Source organism: Cricetulus griseus, chromosome 4, assembly GCF_003668045.3.
Source record: "Cricetulus griseus strain 17A/GY chromosome 4, alternate assembly CriGri-PICRH-1.0, whole genome shotgun sequence".
In the NCBI taxonomy this organism is placed as follows: Eukaryota; Metazoa; Chordata; class Mammalia; order Rodentia; family Cricetidae; genus Cricetulus; species Cricetulus griseus.
In genome coordinates, this window is record NC_048597.1 from 161,793,505 (window position 1) to 161,812,824 (window position 19,320).

At 45.3% G+C, this 19,320-nt stretch overlaps 1 long non-coding RNA gene across 1 annotated transcript; it reads left to right on the top strand.

Annotated features, from left to right (window-relative positions):
- The first annotated feature begins 540 nt into the window (after nt 1–540).
- LOC103160922 lies at nt 541–19,106 on the top strand. The gene is made up of 3 exons (XR_003484748.2): nt 541–819; nt 3,094–3,223; nt 18,741–19,106. It is a non-coding gene; the product is annotated as an uncharacterized LOC103160922 (long non-coding RNA).
- Nucleotides 19,107–19,320: the final 214 nt, after the last annotated feature.

A 19,320-nucleotide genomic window follows, 5' to 3' on the forward strand; every position in this document is an offset into this window, starting at 1 on the left:
TGTCTGTGCAACCAAATGGAAGTCATCCAAATCAATCTCAGCTATACTGCTCCGGCCTTAAGGCCTTGCTGCATACAGTGACACATTAAAAAGAAAACAAATCTAGCTCCAAAGGCTTTGAAAAAGCAATGCAGTTTCTCCCCTAAAGGTTCTTGAGAAGATGACAAAGGAGAGACTATATTACATGCCACAAAGAAAAGAACTCAAAAGTCTTGCTTACCGTACAAGGTCCTGCAACAACCAGGAGCTGTGGTATACCCAACTCTAGGCATCACTGTTCACATTAATAAGAGTAATGGAACTTTCTAGTATATACTTTCTAGAATGTCTTTAAGAAGGGATGGCTTTTGACACTTTATATAATGATATAGTTAGTTATTGGTCCATTCTCTCATTCCTGTTTTGCAACTCTTTCCTCTCAAATCTCAAATCTCCAGGCTGTTCTAGTTGTTCTGCCTTATTTCTTTTGCACAGCCCCCTCACCACCATCTTTAGTTTGGACAATAGTCTATATTCTCACCAACCCATGAGCTCAACTTTAACTTTTTTTTTTTTTTAGATGTTTGTGTCTCTTTGTCACTGTCATTACCCTGGGATAAGTCTGCAGAAATAAAGACTTCTTGCAGAATGGCATGAATTATTTCTCACCAGAGAGATCTGAATGCTAATGTCACTCTTAAGAAGACTTAAGACCTTAGGGGAGACATAAGAAGGAACTTCACCACTACAGGAGAACCCCTGGTGCTTTAGCCAGGCATTGCCAATGGCTGGAAGGTTCCATGGATAGGTTCCCTGATGTCCCCACCCTCATTATATCTGGTGAGTGATTTTCTTTTGTTTCTCATACATCCAAACCTCGGCCCTGATGGTAGAAGGCATGGCTTCATTCAGAGCCGCATAGGGAAGGGTGCATCACTAGCTGTCCCCAACTCCCCTCTGAACAAGATTTCTATATCAGCCATTTTCTTTCTTGGTATTTCCCCCAAATGAGGAGTAAGAAGACAAGAAATCCCTTTAAATACACTCCCACCCCAGTTGCTACTTAGGGAGAGCAGTGACAGTGAGGAAGATCAGCTTCTGTCATCCTTCCTCTCCCTTTTGAGCAGCTTGTTGAGTGTCTCTCCATGACAGGAACCCTCCCTAAATTCTTCCTGATTGCAGGAGGAGGATGCTTAACCAATGTACCACACTTAGCCAGTGCTTCTATGAGCACTTGGCTCCTTGTTGCTTCACCATGTGATCCCCCTCTGTGGGGACTCTGTCCAGTCCATGCACTCCTGGCCTATGGTATATCCCAGCTGCCTGTTCTTCAATGCAGTTGAAGCCAGAGCACCAAGCCATGACAACCACAGCATCTGCTGAAGGGTTCCCTTCCAGGAGAGCCTCCAGAACGGTTGCTACAAGAAGCGGCTCCCTGCCTCACCAGGTTTCTGCCTTCCATCCTGATGCAGAGCACCAGAGTCCTCAGCCACATGGCGGCTGCTTTCTCTCCCTCTACTTCCTCCCCCTTCCATGCTCCCAGCTCCCCTGTCTTCTCCCTAAATAACACATCACAATCTAACCAAATCAATCACCTTCTCTCAACATCCTCCCCAGGGGGCCTTTTTGGAGATTGTGGTACAATCTTCCTGTCACTTTATCTTCTGCTGAAACCCAGCAGCGGTGAGCAGCAGTTCCTGTCAGTACAACATTATAAACAATCTATTCGGGGAAGGGTGGAGGAGAAGGAGAAGCCAAAGCTAGTACAGGGCCTGCTCCTGGCTCTGTCCCCACACTCTTCCTCACTGCACACATGCATGTATCCTGTATCCCCAGAGCTGAGAATTCCAGAGACAGGGCTCCAGTCCTAGTCCTCAGGGATCATCTGGTATATCTAGCCAATGCTCCGGGCATTAGAGGTGGAATCAGAAAATAGGAAGGGTGTTGGGAATAGAGGTTGGGGCAAAGGAGAAGGTCAGTGCTACAGCCAGAAGCAGAGGATGGAGGAGAAGTCCTGACAGACAATGAGAGCAGGGATGCTGGGAGGACAGTGCTGCTAAAGCCCACACACAGGGAGGAGATGGATAGGAGGCTGCAGAAGATCATGCAATGCTCAAGGAACTGGCCAAGAGGTGGGTCCTTCGTTCTGTTAGCAGCTGGGACTCTGGTTTCTGTAGGTGGCCTCAATTGCTAGTGAGCAGTGTCTTGTGTGGCTCTAACCAAGTACCTAAGGTCAAGAAAGCAATAATGAACCAACGTTTATGTGCCTCGTGAGTCTAAATGCCAGGATTAAGATAGGGCAATTTGGTGAGGACCTTCAGCTGGAAGGTGAAGTCATCTTGTGCTGGAAGGTGAAAGGTGAGAGGAACCCAATTCTTCAATACTGGCAGTAATTTTTTCATGTGCTCATACCTCTTATAGCTTTTCAAGTCAAGAGTATCTGCTTAGTCTTTAGATAAGATGTGCCTATCTCTGACCCTATGCCACTGCCCATTTCTGGGCTTCCATCAATTCCATTGCCCTTGTATTATATGCCTCCTCCCCCCAAGCCATCCACACCCTACTGCCATAGAATCCTATCTCAAATTCAGTTCCAAATGTCATGTACACTCTGAGTCCATTAACAGATCCCCACTGGGTAAATTCTTCATGCCCTCTCTCGCTTTTGCCTTATTTCAATTTTGTACAATCTAGGATAGGTCTAAAACAAACTACTGTGCTATGTTCAATAACCTGAGCAAGTTTAGATCCTCTGCTATTACTGCCATTATTGAAGAGATGTGTTTTCTCCCTCTCCCTATCCCCATCTCTCTAAGCCCCTACCTCACTCCACCTTTCCCTCCCTCCCTCCCTCCCTCCCAAGCAAGTTTCTTTGATGGCCCCACCTCTACTGCCATAAGATTTGGTTTTTGCCTCTTAATTATAGTTATTTATGTCCCTATCCTGTCATCTTACTACACACCCAGAGGGTCAGGGCCCACATCTGGTTGCTCCTGCTGAGTTCAGAGCCCTACAGAGCTCAGACAATCCATAAATATCATGTAATCTCTTCCCAGCTGGGGACTTCCTCTGCCATGGGTTAGTAGACAACAGTGTTCACCTTTCCTTCCACAGGAATGAATAAAGAGGGGAAGGACAAAGAGACATCCACGGGCATCAAAGGCATCTCCAAGGGACAAAAGAAAGAGAAGAGCCAGCTGTTTATTTCTGGATTCCCGAGTTGTTTGTTATCAGCTTCTCTCAGGTACGACATACCCTTCACAGCCTCACCGACAATTACCAAGGAAGCATTCAGCTAATTTCCTCAACTCCAACTGCCTCCAGTGCGGTCTAATTTTAACATTACTCTCAGTTGCTTGTTTAAGGATGCAGGGATATTGAAGAGACAGGTGCATACTTGATGATGTGTCTGTCTGTCTGTCTCTTGCTGCATAGATCAGGAAATGTATAGCATTTAAGGTCTGACACTCAATCTCTGTTCTTGACAGCTTATCAGATAGAGTCTATCCCTGGCCCATGCTGGGAAAGTGGCCCTAACACAACATGTACTTTCCAAACTATTATATATTTCTAAAAGTCTCAATAGAGAGCCAAGAACTTCAGCATTCAGCCTGGAACATTAAATGTGTTAGTGATGCTGCTTGTTGGGGAACAGGCAAGTCTAATTTGTTAAAGCGAGGGTAGGGGGTGGCAAGAGCTAAGGGCAAGTTTCAGCTATCTTTAGGAAAACAGCTAAATCTTTCCTGCAAGACACCTTGGGGTGACAAGGCTACCAGGCTGTTTAAGCCCTAGCACCCTACCAGGGAAGAAAGCTTCAGGCTTCATTGTCACCTACCCCCAGCTGTATAGTGTCCATACAAAGAACTGCTCCTATCTGCCTAACCTTCATCCTCCTTGCTCTAGCTCTAGCATATGCTTGCTCTGTTCTCAGTAAAAACAAAAGGCTGCTTGTTTGCTCAATTTTTCTGTCTATAAAAATAAATTGCCATTTAAGTGGTTATACATCACGAATCTCTCCCAACTTTGAATAGTGTATATATTGTAAAAATAAAATGAATACACTAAAAAGCACATTTTAAATATTATTGTACTATGCCTCCCAATATACCATTTCTTCTATTTACTTTGCATCATTTATACCTCATAACAGCCTTATGATTTGAATACATAGTCAGAGTTCCTTGTGGTTAAGCAACTCCCCAGTGTTTTGGTTTATAAGCCATCCTGAGATGGTATCTCAGAGTTCATGAGTCTACATTTCTACCACGCTGTCATATCTCTCAGCATATCATAAAGGCTGCTTTGAGATGAGTGGCATTGGCCTCTTACCATTCCAGGCCTCTCCCAGTCTTTAGAATTTCTCAACCATCCACTGATTGGTCCTGAATGTGTGATAGGCACTGCATGGATGTGAGTTCCATGTGCACTCTGGTTACAACTGTACTGTAACTTGCTAATTGGTCCCTTCCCATTTCCTTATGTTTCCCCTCTAGAGTCAAAGTCTCCCTCATTCCCCTCTGTCCCCCACTTCAGAATCACAGCCATGTGACCCTCAGCAACTGCACTAACCAAAGAGCCAATGCCTAAAAGCTAAATGTCTCTGCTTCCTGACAGACTTTCTGGAAAGTATTATTATTATTATTATTATTATTATTATTATTATTATTATTATTACTTTGGTTTTTCGAGACAGGGTATCTCTGTGTAGCTTTGGAGCCTATCCTGGTACTTTCTCTGTAGAGCAGGCCGTCCTTGAACTCACAGAGATCCTCCTGTCTCTACCTCCCAAGTGCTGGGATTAAAGGCGTGTGCCACCAATGCCTGGCTATTATTTTTATTACTATTTTTATTTTGAGTATCAAGTCTCCAAGCCAGAGGCACATGAAGGTTTTCTAAGGGTATTTTTTTTTGTAACAACAATGAAAACAACAACGCTGTTCCTACCTTCCAACCACCTCTTTCCCAGAAGCTTTTCTGTTTTAATAAGGAAAACAAACTTCACTCATCTGTCCTAAAACTTACAATGACACTTGATTTGCACAAAGGTCACAAGTCTCTTGAGCACCAAGGAAAGAGAATATTCAAAATATCAGTGTACCAGCCAGGGTGTAGACATTACTAGATTTTTTAAACCAAAAGAAATGTCACACAAAGAACCAGTACAAGGGTGGATATAAGCACAGGTTCTAGACATGGTCTCTGGGATGACCTCTCAAGCACCAGAGAGCTAGTCAGGGACTCCTCTCTGAAGCTGAAGCCACCACCATTTCAGAGAGCTTCTGTATACCAGGAAACTGGCCATTCCAGGTCTTAGAGAAGTGGTTGTCAACCTTTCTAATTCTGCACCCCTTTAATCACAGTTCCTCAGATTGTGGTGATTGCCCCACCATGAAATTATTTTGTTGCTATTTCATAACTCTAATTGCATCAGATGTTACATATATAAACATCTGATATACAGGATATCTGATATGTGATGTCCAAATGGGTCACAACCCACGGGTTAAAAACTACTGTCCACCCCCCCCAAAAAATGGCTGGGTGGTGGTGGTGTACACCTTTCATCCCAGCACTGGGGAGGCAGAGGCAGGCAGATCTCTGTGAGTTCGAGGCCAACCTGGTCTGCAAAGCTACACAAAGAAACCCTTTCTCAAAAAACAAACAAACAAAACAAGAGCTACAGTCCTGGAGAATTAGAGAATGACATCAAGAAGCTATTGGCACCATGACCCTTCCTTGACACACAGAGAGATGGAGAATAAATGCTAGAACCTGGTACAGGAGTCTGCAGGAAGGTCACTGGGAGCCTTGAAGAAGACAATTCTCTCTCAATTCCATCTTCCAGATCTCAAACAATTGCATTGGATGGCAGGTGTCAATCACGCCCCCATCCTGTGTGCCAGGGAACACAAAACATGTGTTGCCAGCTTTTGTCATCTGCAAAAAAGGGTCAGGTAGAAACTGAAGAGTCCCCAGCTGCCTCCAGAGGATGTGCATGAGCATCCTTCATTCCAAGGCTCTATGAACCTAGAGAATGCTACTGTTTTGCATATTTCTTGTGTGTTTTTCTATCAAAACTCAGATACTGCGTGTCTGGGTATTCTGAATTCAAGGGCTGTTGGGAAAGATGAGTTTGATACAAAAGCCCCACAGTTTCCTTTGTGACTTCCGAGGGACAAGGCCACAAGCAAAGGGCAATGAGAGCATTGTTAAGAAATACTGAGTTTGCCTTCATTTATCCAGGCAATAAAAGCATGGCATACCTCCCTAGGCCTTAGAGTTAGAATGCACCAAGTTTTCCAAAAGTTACCTGGGAAGTCTGTCTCCCATAAAACACCCATTGTCCTCACGGTTATTAATAAAAGGAAGGGGCGAGGTAGGGCATGCTAGGCACCTCACTCAATGGCCCAGATACACAGCATGCATATGTATAATTTCTCGAGGGGGAGAGGATACAAAGTTCCACACCTCACTCCAGCTACTCAGGGCCACACCCACAAGGTATTAAAGGTATACCCGTATTCATTTCTCCCTCCTCCCTGTCATCAGCCATGTGTCTGCACCTTTACTCCTACCCAACATGAGCTTGTAAAATTTAGCTTAACAAAATTAAACATAACACAGTTCCATCACAAACAATGCTCTTAGCAACAATCACCAATAAATATGTGATGCTTAGCCTTCCATTTATTAGTAACTCAAATTTGTTATGAATGCCACAGAAATTTTTATATGCATCTGTGGCCACATCAGTTAATCATGAAAGGGAGCTTCAAGTCTCTCAAGAAGAGATGATTTTCCAAGACTGTTTTTCTTTACATATTTAAGATTTTCATCAAAAATATTTTTGAGGGCTGGAGAGATGACACAACCATTAAGAGTATTCTGCCGAAGAACCCGGGTTCAGTCCCCAGCACCCGCTTGGTAGTTCACAACTGTCTGTAACTCCAGTTCCAGGGGATCTGACACCCTCTTCGGGCCTTCACTGGCACCAGGTACCATTTGGTACACAGACATATATGAAGACAAAACACTCACACATGCAAAATAAATATTTTTAAAAACTAAAAACATATTTCTGCATGTATATTGTTGTGGTCAGGGACACCAACATAATACCAATTACAGAACATATTTCAAAGAAGAATACTGTTTTGCCACTCAGTCCCTTATGGCTACAGGCATTTTTCAAGCATTAGCTTTAATATACATATAAAGTTCTGGAGGAAGTCAGATGGAATTCAATAGAAAAGGAAATAAAAAAATTCCCAGTTGCTAAAGAACTTTTTTTGTATTGTTTATTTTTGGCCATTGTTGTATTTTTCCCACGACGTTTATGACTTTTTCCCCCTGTATATAGAAAATGGTAGACATCAGTGCTTTGGTATTTAATTTCCTTTTGACACATATAAAAGAAAGCTGTAACGATTTTACTCCAGAACGGCAATATTTATAAGAACCTGGAAATAACACCTTATGAGACTAAATAAAGGTAGATGTCAACTTAAAATATACAAGGGTTCTTTCTCATACTTATAATGGGTCCCTGAGCCCAAATTCCTTAGGATTCATTTTCTAAATGAGTTAGCAACAACCAAACCCAAAGAGTGAGCTTGTAATAAAGAAATCAGTATTGGAGGGCAGAGAGAACTGTGACCAAGGCAATGCAAGGAGGTGCCACCGACCCTGCAGACCTACTGCTTGCAGCATCTCACTTCTGTTGTCTGTGCCTGATGCAGAGGAAATGAGACATTCTGAGTAAAGAGGAGGGGCTCTGGAGTCAGATTGCTGCACCCTACGTCTAGCTCTCCCATCCTACCAAGGAGAACACTGTAAGCCACTTAAATCCCCAATCTCCTTATATACCATATGATAGCCCAGACCTGCCTTCCAAGTGCTAAGGGAACCAGGTGTTATCACCCACAGAGAGTCCTCAGAGTGACCACAGCACCAGGAAGGACTTGGCAAGCACAACCTTCTTCTGACTCATTCTCAAGGGGCAGCTTGTGTGCATGTCCCTTGGGGAATCCATCCTTATCCTTGCCCTAGTTTGGGGGCCTCTGGCACCTGAGACCACAACCGAGTCAAATGATCATAATTGCTTGACCTTCTCCCCGCCCCCATTAGGCTCTGAGTCTACCAGGCTCACTCACTGTATTGTCTTTCTATCTAACCTCCTGCTCACAAAAGAGAAACATGAAGAAAAGGCTGGTTTATAAGGAAGGTGTGATTCCCCAGGGGGAACATCAGGGAAGGTTCTTCTCATCATGTACAGACACTTAAGAAGCCTTTCACGGGTGTACAGGGGACTCTGACTTGCAGAGCTTTGCCCCTTCTGCCTCTCCTCTGCTTTGACGTCTTTCCTCACAGAGCTAGCTGCTGTGACCACAGATGGTGAGAAGAAACACAATTTATATTTCATTATTTGGTGTGGAGAATGCTGTGTCAGATGGAGATGAGTTATCTCCTCACCATCCACCCCCCAACACCTTCTCCTTTGGTTTGGGAATCTTTGAAGACAGCTGTCTGAAAGGGGTCCAAATGCAGGCGTGTAAGATGAGGAGCAGCTGGGGAGAAGGTGTTTTGACATAGAGGAGAGCTACTAATATTTCCATGGCTGTCCCCAGCACGATGACAGATATACCTGTGAGACCTCTGGGGAGGAAGAAGGATAGAGAGGGAGGAGAAAACACTGACCTAGGTGCCAAAGCCAAAGGTCTGAAGACCTTGGAACCTCATACTGGCTCTAAAATTCTCAAACAAAACACTAGGAGCAAAACCAGTTCTGTATGAGCCTGGAGGTGGGGGCTACAAGCTGGCTTACCAATGAACTGAGCTACCCTGTACTTCTGGTTGCTCCTTCTGTAACTGGCCCTGAAGATCTGCCAGTGGAAATTACATAGGACTGGGAAGAGGGCTTAATCTATAAAGTGCTTGCAGTGCGAGCATGGGGAACTGAGTTTAGATTAACAGCATCCACGTAAAAAGGTGGGCATGACAGCATGTCCCTACAGGGCCAGTACTGGGAAGGCAGAGACAGGAGGATGCCTGGGGCTTGTTGGCCAGTCAGGTTAGCCAAGTTGGTGAGCTCCAGACTCAATAGGAGATGAAACAGTGGGAGAAACCTAACAACATTTGTCTGTGACCATACATAGACAGACATATGCACATGTCCCCCCCTTCACACACACACAAAAGACATCACTAGACTTAGTGTGTGGATCTCCTTTCTGTCCTATTGTGATTATGAGGGCACTTTAAGCTAGCTCATATCTACCTTCAAAGCCCAGTTAGTGTACAGTGGCCCCACACCACTCTCTTCTTTGTGTACAAACTTGGTATTATTTGCTTCCATTTCAATGGGAGCACTGAGAATGTGGCAGAATCAAATGAACCACTGGACCCCAGAGATCTGCATCGAGAGAGGCACATTCCAGACAACAGTACACACAGCATAGAAGACATAGAAGAGAGGGATAGAGAAAGAAAAAGAGGAGGGAGAGAGGGGAGGAGAGGGAACAGGAAGATGAAATGGAGGGAGAAGGAGAAGAAAAGGGAGAGAGAAAGAAAAGGGAGGAGGGAATGTGGAAGGGAGAGGGAGAAGTGGGGGAGGGAATGAGATTGAATGTGAAACCAGAGCTGAAGAATGTTAGCTGACTCAGCCATGGCTACCAAAGACAGGAGGGCAGCATGGACTCACAATTCCGCACTGCCCTGTTGGTCTCTGCAGAGGTTACACACCCTTGGGGACAGGCAAGTAGAAGAACCACAGACAAGAGCAGTTAGACAACCTCTGCCATCAAACTCTCCTAAGGCTGCAATTCTAGACAACCCCATTGCCTTCATTCCTACAGGGCCCAGTCCTGTCTCTGCCTACCCAGGCATACAGACACCAGGATCAGCAGCTACCATTTTTGCAAGGCAGCCACACCTGGTCGTTTATGTGCTCCAGCTAAAAGAAAAAAGCTTCACCTAGTCTCAGGCCTAGCTCTATCTCAGCCCCATGAAGATTTGCAATCACTGTGAGTCCTTACCCAGCCCAGAAAACAGCAGTCAGAACAGCTTGTACGTATTCAGAGCTAGCTATGAGTAGGCACAGTGCTAAATACTGTAAGACTTACCCTCCATAATCCTGCCTCTAATTCTCAGAGGCAGTTTTGGTTATTAGCTCTATTTTGTGGGTGATCAGAAAAGTATAGATGCTAATTTGATAAACAAATGGAGCTAGCCCAAAGTCATACATAGCTACTAAGTGTCTTAACCCCCAGCTTGCTTCTCCAATTCCCAAAATTGATTTACATGCTTCTTTTTTGGGTTCTCGGAAGGATCTTAGCACTCATCACATAATATTAGAAATAAAGGTTTGTATATCATGAGCAAATCCAACAGAATGTCCGTGGAAAATACATGTATGCTTAGCAGGTGTGTGTGTGTGTGTGTGTCTTCAGATACATAGATAAGGACAATGACCTCAGGCAAAGGTTCTCAAACTTGCCTGCCACAGGATTTAATATGTAGTCATATTAGAAAACTGTTGTTTTTAAAGATGACGGAAAACAAAATAAAAGGAAATCTGAGTCTTTGAATGACGACATGAAACAGAATCTCCTGCTAGCTGGAAAACTTCCCCTTGATAGTAGCCCAAGAAGGACACAGCAACCTGTATCTTATTTGCTCCCCCAAAAGCTACAGAAAAGAGGAATGAGTGGAAGGAGCCTGGCACTTGGATGCTTGGAATGTCAGTGTTCAGGCAGAAGTGCAAAAGCAACAGCAATCACATGCTTGCAAACACACACATGCACATAGCCCATACATATGCACAGCTCATACAGTTCTGTTGGATAGTGCTCTCTCTCCAAGTCACCATCAGAACAGCAATCAGTCACAGGCGCAGCTTTCCTGGCTTCCCACCAGGCTCTGATTAAGAAGGAACTTCTCACCCACCTTCCCCACGCCAAGGCAGGCTGAAATCCAGCTTCCTTCTGTGTAGCCTCTTTCTTCTCTAGCACAATAATGACAGATTCCCTGTAGGGCCTGCCTTTTCTGCTATCTTTTCTGGAACTTGCCTCATATTTTGTCAAGTTCTTGGCCCATACATTGAAAACCCTGTGATTCAACTGACCAATTGTGGGCACATGGCTCCATCATAGACCTTTGGTATAAGACTCAGGTAAAGTTTAACTCCACCTATTGCCAGGCAGATGGCCTCAGAGTTTTGGCAAGCACAAGTCTCCTGGGAATCAGTGGCCTCTGGGTGAGGAAGGGAAATTGTGTCCATTCTCCAGAGACACAAAAAGGTTCTGAGTGCAGGACCATGGACAGAGGAGAGAACGCTCAAAATTCGCAGGGACAGAAAGCCAGCATGTTTTTATGAATACAGAAAAGAACTTATGACCCATCGTAGGAAGTCAATGTTTAGGTACCTGGGCATTTAAGAACACCTTTTGGGAATCTGGAATAAAAAACAGGGGTGCCAGCAAAATATCCATGTGTACAACAACAAAAACAAAATAGAAGACTATCTCAGCCATGCCTTTCATCATAAAGAATGTTACAGAGTTCCCCAGGGAGGTATGATACTAAGTCCTCTACCTTTCCCTATAGGGCCTAGGGCAGGTAGCTGGGTACATGAACATATTTATTTATCCATAAAGCAAGTACCACGTTATGCTGGTTATTTTTTTCTAATACAACACAAACTGGAGTTGACTGGGAAGAGGGGACTCCTGCTAAGGGATTGTATCCATCAGACTGGCCTGTCAGTATGTTTGTGAGACATTTTCTTAATTAATGATGTGGGAGGCCATCTCTACTGTGGGTGGTTCACCCCTGGACAGGTGGTCCTGGGCTGTATAAGAAATCAAGCTGAACAAGCTATGGAGATCAAGTCCGTAAGCTGAATTTGTCCATGGTTTCTGACTCAGTGCCCCCTTTATACTCATGTTCTGAACCCCCACTCTGGCTTTCCTTGATAATGGACTCTAGCCTGTAAGAGATAATAAACCCTTTCTTCCCCAACTCATTTTTGGTCATAGTTTTATCATAGCAACAGAGAACAAACCAAGCTAGGTGGTAACATCATCCCTCTTGACTCTACTATGTGATGTTAATTAAATGACATCAGACAATATATATGAAAGTAAAGGGTAAAACATAACTTGTGATTAATATTTACCTGTGTTGGTGTTCGACTGTCTTGAGATGAAATTCCCGTGTCAAGTAGAGTGATTTTACTCTGGAAGCTACTCCTCAAATATTTGCTAAGGCATTGTTGATTTTGGTTTTTGAAAAAGAAGTAAGGCAAACTCAGTTGCTTCTATTTCAAGGCTAACAGAAAGAACAGGAGGAGGAGGGGGACCAGGTTAGAGATTCAGATGCTGTGCTGGTGGGCAGGTCATCAATAGGCTTCATGGCCCTGCCTCTACATTTTCATGGTTAGCCTGGGGACATCTGCAAGGACAGAACAGAGCAGGGAGTCAAGGGACTGAGCCCAAGGAGGGGCTCTTGGCTTCCAAACTTCTCCCATGACCTCCTTTCACTGCTGTGATATTTGGCACCTCTAAGCAGTAATGAGATCAAGGCAGCCTCCTCTCCAGTGACTACAGTTGAGTGACAGACATCTCGCCAAGGATCATTGTCTTAATCCATTTTATGCTATTACAAACAGAATAGCTGAGATTGGGTAATCCATAAAGGAAGAGATTTGTTACATTCCTAGAGGCTGGGAAGCCAGAGTTTGGGAGGCTGCATCTGGTGAAGGCCTTCTTATTATATCACCCCACTGTGGAGGGCAGAAGAGCAAGGAGTGCACAAAGGCATGAAAGGACTGAACTCGCTTTTATAACAAACCCTTTCCTACAACCACTACATTAATGCATCCACAAATCGGAGTCCTCATGACCTAGTCATTTCTTAATGATCTCAACTCCAAGATGCAGTAGCAATGGGGATAAAACTTCCAAAACATGGACTTGTACATGGAGAAGAAAATGTTTAAACTGTAACAGACAGGCGGTCTACAAAGCGGCCCATGACCAAGGAACTGGTTAGCCTTGTATAAAAAGTATAAGAGAGTTAGCTCTGGAGCTAAAGGGCCATGGGTTCAAAAGAGGCTGGGTACAGGATTCCAAGGGTCCATGGGTAGATCAAAGTTCTGAGCAGGCAGAAGCAAGAACAACTCAGAAGTTAGAGCAAGAAATGAAGAAGCTGAGTGTTAGAAGGAGGTGAAATAGATGCAGAGTAAGGCAAAAAAAAATCATGTTTGAAGCGTTAGGACCTACAGGACTCTGCTGAATCCCAGCACCTGTTGTGTCTCATGGGATTTCTGCTCTTATCCCTGGCTTCCACCCCTCAGGCTCAGCTCACTGGAGCCTCCTCCTTCTAGAGCCTGCTTGCTTTCCCCAGAGCATCTTGGAAGTCTGGGTGGTAGTTTGTTTACTCTTTTCCCATGCCTGCTTCTTGCCATTCAAAAACCTAAACTAACAGTCTGCCTTGAGAATCCAGCAGCTTGAGTCTCCATGTCCGGAGTCATTGACAGGTTCCTCAAGTCTCTGTCTAGCAAACCTGGGGCAGTGAGCTGAAGCTAAGAAGTGCTAGAGCCCTGCAGGGAGCCCTCCACACTAGGACTGACAGTGATCCTGTGGGCTGGCTGGTGTGTGTCATGTCTTCCCATTGCCCATATGTTCTAGTTAATTAGGAACAACCCACAAGTGAGTGCCTCTTCCCTGCTTTGGCATCAGAACTGTCATAAACTGAGTATACCAGGAGGGGATTGGTGCCCAATCCTCTGTCCAGCCTCTAAAATTTATAAGGCCTGAAGCAGAGGTTGGGAACCTCCCCCACCCCACCCCTTCTCTTTAGACATCACCAGGGTTTCATGCATATGAAGATGAAGTCCCAGCCAAGTTCAAGCTCTAGCTGTTCTTGCTGGTACTCTCTTAGCAATCCCCATGGTGGACCTTCAGGACTAGGGGTTTGCTTACCAGTGGTGAAGTCCACCCAGGAAAGAGGGCCCAGTAAACAGCATGAAAGGTGGTTCAAGTCAGTTAGGTCCTTTGTTCTAAACAATTTGATGTGGGTATGTATGTAGATATACTGACTTGATTCCCTACATACAGCCCCCAGCAGGAGCAGAAGCTTGGCATCTTCCTAGGCTAGAGAGATGACTCAGCAAAGTGCTGGCTGTACAAGCATAAAGACACAGAACCCAGGTAAAAAGCTGTATGTGGCAGGAGGGTCCTGTAATTCTACACAACTGGGCATACACACTCTATACACATGACATACTACACACTGTGTAATAGTCTGGCAGTCTTCAAGGAGATAAGCCCGAGCATTTCCTGATGATGGTGTGTGTGTGTGTGTGTGTGTGTGTGTGTGTGTGTGTGTGTAGAGATCAGCATTGCTGAGGGGCTGCAAAGCACTGCACTGGTGGCAGCTTTCTCTGACTACACCCCTTCCAACAGCTGTTAAAGAAGAAACATCTACAAATAAATATTTATAAAGCAACTTAGCCACAGCCCACACACTTGGGCACACACATGCTTAGTCTCTCTGGGCACTCACATGACCCTGAGCCTCAGAAATTCTCCTCCTCTCTCCCCAGAATGCTGAGCCAATGCAGACTAGAGAGTCATTCACTGAAGTCGAGGGCAGAGCTTCCTTCAGACCTCAGGGAAGTGGTACTAGCTTGTCTCTTGGCCCCTTTAGTGGCTTCTCTAAGTCAGGTGACTCCACAGACCTATCAGGCTCTATGGAGAAGGCTTTCTGTATTTTCTTTTTCATATTAGACAGCACTGAGCTGCCTGGAATGTCTAAGCTAAGAAAGGCTGTAGGGACTGCCTCCTGTCACTCCATTTCATGCAACATCTAAACAGTCTAAAGCCACAGGCAGTTCCAAACTCATTGTGGTTTGGCTGAATGTAAAAGTCTGGGTGGGCTAAGAGTTATGACAGACAACACCAAGTTCTCCGCAGCTTGACACAGCAAGGCAGTTCCTAGGAAGCCAGGGCGGGAAGGCTCTGTTCCACAGTCACACAGGGACCCAGCTTTCAGCATCTTTGCCATCTCCAAACAGCTCACCCAGATGGGTGAGAAGGTAGAGGGGTCACACATGGGAGGTATTGATTTGCCAGACCCTCAAGTAGAGTCTGTTACCCAACCCACACCCCTGAATTCCACTGGCCAGAAGCCATCATGTAGACACATTCCCTTACAGAGGTTGTCCCTGAAGTGGAGGATTATCTTAGTAGCAAGGAGCAGAAATCTCTGTTGTTCTCTGGAAGGAGGTGTGCCCCTCTTTCCCTTCTCTGTGAAGTCCCACACATAAACTGTCCAACACGTGCCAATAATAGAGACGATAAATAAAATGGAGACAGCACGTTCTGAGACAATCTGTGCAAAGATTGTCTCGTTTAATCCGCACATAAGCTCTTCATGCTTTCTCTGTCCAGAGGGTAGAACCAGCTGAGAGATGTTCTAGCATCTCCCAGGTCACACAGCACATGATGGGTGGCCCTGCTGGGATGTGAAGCCAGCTCCAGCAGATCACAAGAGCCCGGTACACGGGATGGAAAGCTAAGGATGACTGAGCTGGAATTCAGTGACAGCTGGGTCACTTCAACCTGAAGCAGACAACAGAGAAGCTGGACCATTGTTTCCCACAGCAGTATCCTCACCTCTTCCTCCCAAGCTGGTTGTGAGTGAGGCTCGGGGCCTCTGAATCACCAGGCATCTTGACAGCTCATCCCCTGCTGAGCAAAACGGCTTTTAAAAAGCACTTACTTTTTATGATCTAATTCAGGATGACATTGAATGTGCTCCAGCACATGCCTCTGCCCCTTTCCCACCAGTTCCCCGTGCAGTTCCTCCCTTTCTTGCTGTATCACCTGCCCTCTGGATCCCTGTGGGTACCAAGGCCAATGTCTTCAGTCTAAAGTTTTTGTTGTTCTCCACTGGTTTGGAGAGGTGGTCCTTAGGTTACAATCCAGCTGATTCTCTCCCTCCTTGCCCCTCACCCCACTACGTTCCCACGTGGATGAGCCTGTGCTGCATGTAGGCAAGAGCATAGTCACAAAAGTCATGGGCTGTGGAAGTAGGCAGATAGTAGAGTTCAAGGCTGATTCTGTAATATATATATATATATATATATATATATATATATATATTAGCTAAATGGTCTTGGTCCATCAATAAGGTGGTTCTCCACCTTCAACTATGTGTTGCAAATAAGGGGATATGATGAGGGTCCAGTGAAGAACAGGTCTAAAGCTGTACCCAAAGAGCTGGAGATGCTATGGTGCTATGGTAAAATCTACTGATGGGACGCTGGGAGATAGTTCAGTTGGTAAAGTGTGAGGACCCTAAGTGTGGATCCCCAGCATCTACATAAAAGCCCCAAATACTGGGGCAAGGGTTTAGAGACAGGTGGATCTCTGGACCTCATTGGCCCACCAGGATAGTTGAATTGCTGGTCTCTGGGAAACCCTATCCAAACAAACAAAAAGGGTAGGATGCGACAGAAGAAGGCACTCAATAATGACATTTAGAATTGACCTCTAGTCTTCATGCCCACATGCATACCCACATGGACACACAGACACACACACACACACACACACACACACACACACACACACACACACACACGAGTACTGATGAGTGGATATTCCTGACAACATATATCCTCATTTCCTGAGTGAGAGGTTCTGTTGTCACAGCTCAGCTTCTCACCTGCTGTAGATCTCTGAGACCATCTCAGTGTACCCTGGGTTCTGCACCATGATGATGCTTAATTGGTGTGAAAGGAGCTCAGAAAATCTGAGCTGAAGAGGCAGAAGTGATCTATATCCTGAATGAAGAGGGGAAAGGGAACTCAGTCAAGTCGTCTTGATAGACACAAAATGGGATTAACTACGCTTGGCTGTTAGGGAGGAGATTCCTGGGGACAGGAAATAGAGTGGGACTTTGGAAGCCATGGAGAACCAACAGACCACAGTGCAGATCTTTCCTGAATAAAGATGAGATGGAAGTTGCTAAACAATGTAATAGAAGTTCAGTGGGTCCTGGGGCCAGGCAGCTGACAAAAGGTCATGCTGTTCTCCAGGAAAGTGTCTTCATCACCCTTAATTCTCACTTACTCACTGGAGAGAAGAGAACATGGAAGCAGAGGGTGATGTAGAGTCTTGGGCCTCTCAGTGCCCAGGGTACAATACGAACAGGAGATTCATGAGACGTCTGGCCACCACAGAAGGAGAGAAAAGGAGCTGTGTACAGAGGCCGGAATTTTTCAAAGGTGCTGTGAGATGAAAGAATACAGTTCGAGGTGAGACAAGAGGAATATAAAAGCTCTTGGACATTATGTATTATAGCTTCCTTAAAGTTTCTTTAAAGACACAAGTTGTAGATTTAGAATTCCCTCTTACTGTTTGTAGCTACTTGGACTTTCTTCCTCCAATGTGCTTTATGGTTAATTTCAAGCTAGTTCTGATATTCAACAAATGATTTAATAAAATATGATGCCCATGAGGCAATAGACATGGCTCCAGATATTTTTATTATTATTTATGTTATTTTATGTGTATGAGTACTTGCCTACATATATGTAAATGCACCATTGTCTTCCTGGTGTCCTTTGACACTGGAAGAGGGCATTGGATGTCTGGGACTGGAGTTAAAGATGGTTGTGGTCTTCCACGTGAGTGCTGGGAACTGCAGCTGGAGGATCCTCTGCAAGAACAGCAAGTGATCTTGTCAATACTGAGTCATCTCTTCAGATTCCTGGTGCTGTTGTTTTATGTCATATGCATGTTCATCTGTGTGTGTTCATGTGTGTGGGGTATCATGTGCATGTGTGTCCATGTGTATTCATATGTGTGTGAGGGTATCATGTACATATTCATATGTGTGTGTTCATGTGGGAGGGTATCATGTGCATACAAAGGCCACAGGACAATCTTGAGTGTCCCTCAAGAATGCTGCAAACCTTCTCTGAGTCATGTTTTCTCATTGGCCTGGATCTCGCCAATCAGGTTACACTGGCTGGCCAGTGAGCCCCAAAGGTCTGTCTCTCTCAGTCTCTCTGGCATTGAGGGAAAGTGTCCACCGCCATGCTCAGCAGGTTTGCATGGGCTCTGAGGACTGAACTCAGGTCCTTATGTTTACCTACTGAGCTACTTCCCCTGCTCCTACATGCTCATACCTAGTAACTCATTTCACCTCCATCACAAACCAACAGTGTGAATCTGATGATTGCATGCCAGCTTTATAGATAAGGAAATGTAGGAACAGGGAAGGTTTCTTGCCTGAAGCCACAGCCAGGAAATGGCTTCCCATTCGTCTTCCCTGCATTATGTCCTTATGTCAACCCACCAGTCCTGCACTATGTAGCCACTCCAGACTGATCAGATGCCCTGCAGGCAGACTTATACATAGAATCAGAGGCTAAACTCAACTCCACAACTCTGATGGGTTTATATAGGACGCATACCAATGGGACAAGGATACCTGCAGGGTTAGAAAACGAAGCCTACTCATGATTCCTTTTGTGCCAGAGCGTTAAACCTACCTTCTTAGGAACTGAGAGGCCAAATAGATGATTTTGATAGCAACACATGGACATTTGGTCACTCAACACTTTCCCGACTCTTGAAGGCCCTAACTGGAGCTCTTTCTAGGAGGCTTTTGGGTTTTCAGAGGGCAGGGATCCTAAGCAGAGGGCACACTGTGCTGTACCCCATACTAACTCAAGTTAATGTTTACAGCTGTGCAGTGCCCCTGGAAATGGAAGTTGTGAGATGGACTCACTGAGGGTGGAACTATGAGGGCCAATGGAGGACGAGCACTGGCTACCACTCTACTTTCCTGGCATGATGCCCACAAAAGGCTTCTGCTGTGTCACCAGCACTCCAGGCCTGCTGACTGCACGGTGACCAGGATCATCACTACAGTGAGCTCAAAGGTTTCAGCATCACACCAACACTCCTGTCTGCCGTCCTCAGCAGTGAAGCTGGCGTCTGGACTCTGCTGGGGAAAATTGATTTCGATTTCCTCTTGTTCTTGTGGGGCTTGGCTGATGTGACAGGAAGCCGAAACCTAATAAAGACAGCACTGGAGCTTCTGGGCCCTGAGCCCACTTGAGTGTTGCATTAGGAGAGGGGAGGAGGAGGAGGAGATAGTAGCCTACTTCCTTGAACAACCTCAGCTGCAATGGCTTGGGGAACTCACACACAAAAGGCTGGAGAAACAGAAGAGTGGGTTTCCCAAATGCTGCCTTAGCAGCTGTGCCTCTAAGGTGGCCTTTTCACAGGAGACCAGCTTCAGGATACATGACTGGCATGCTCA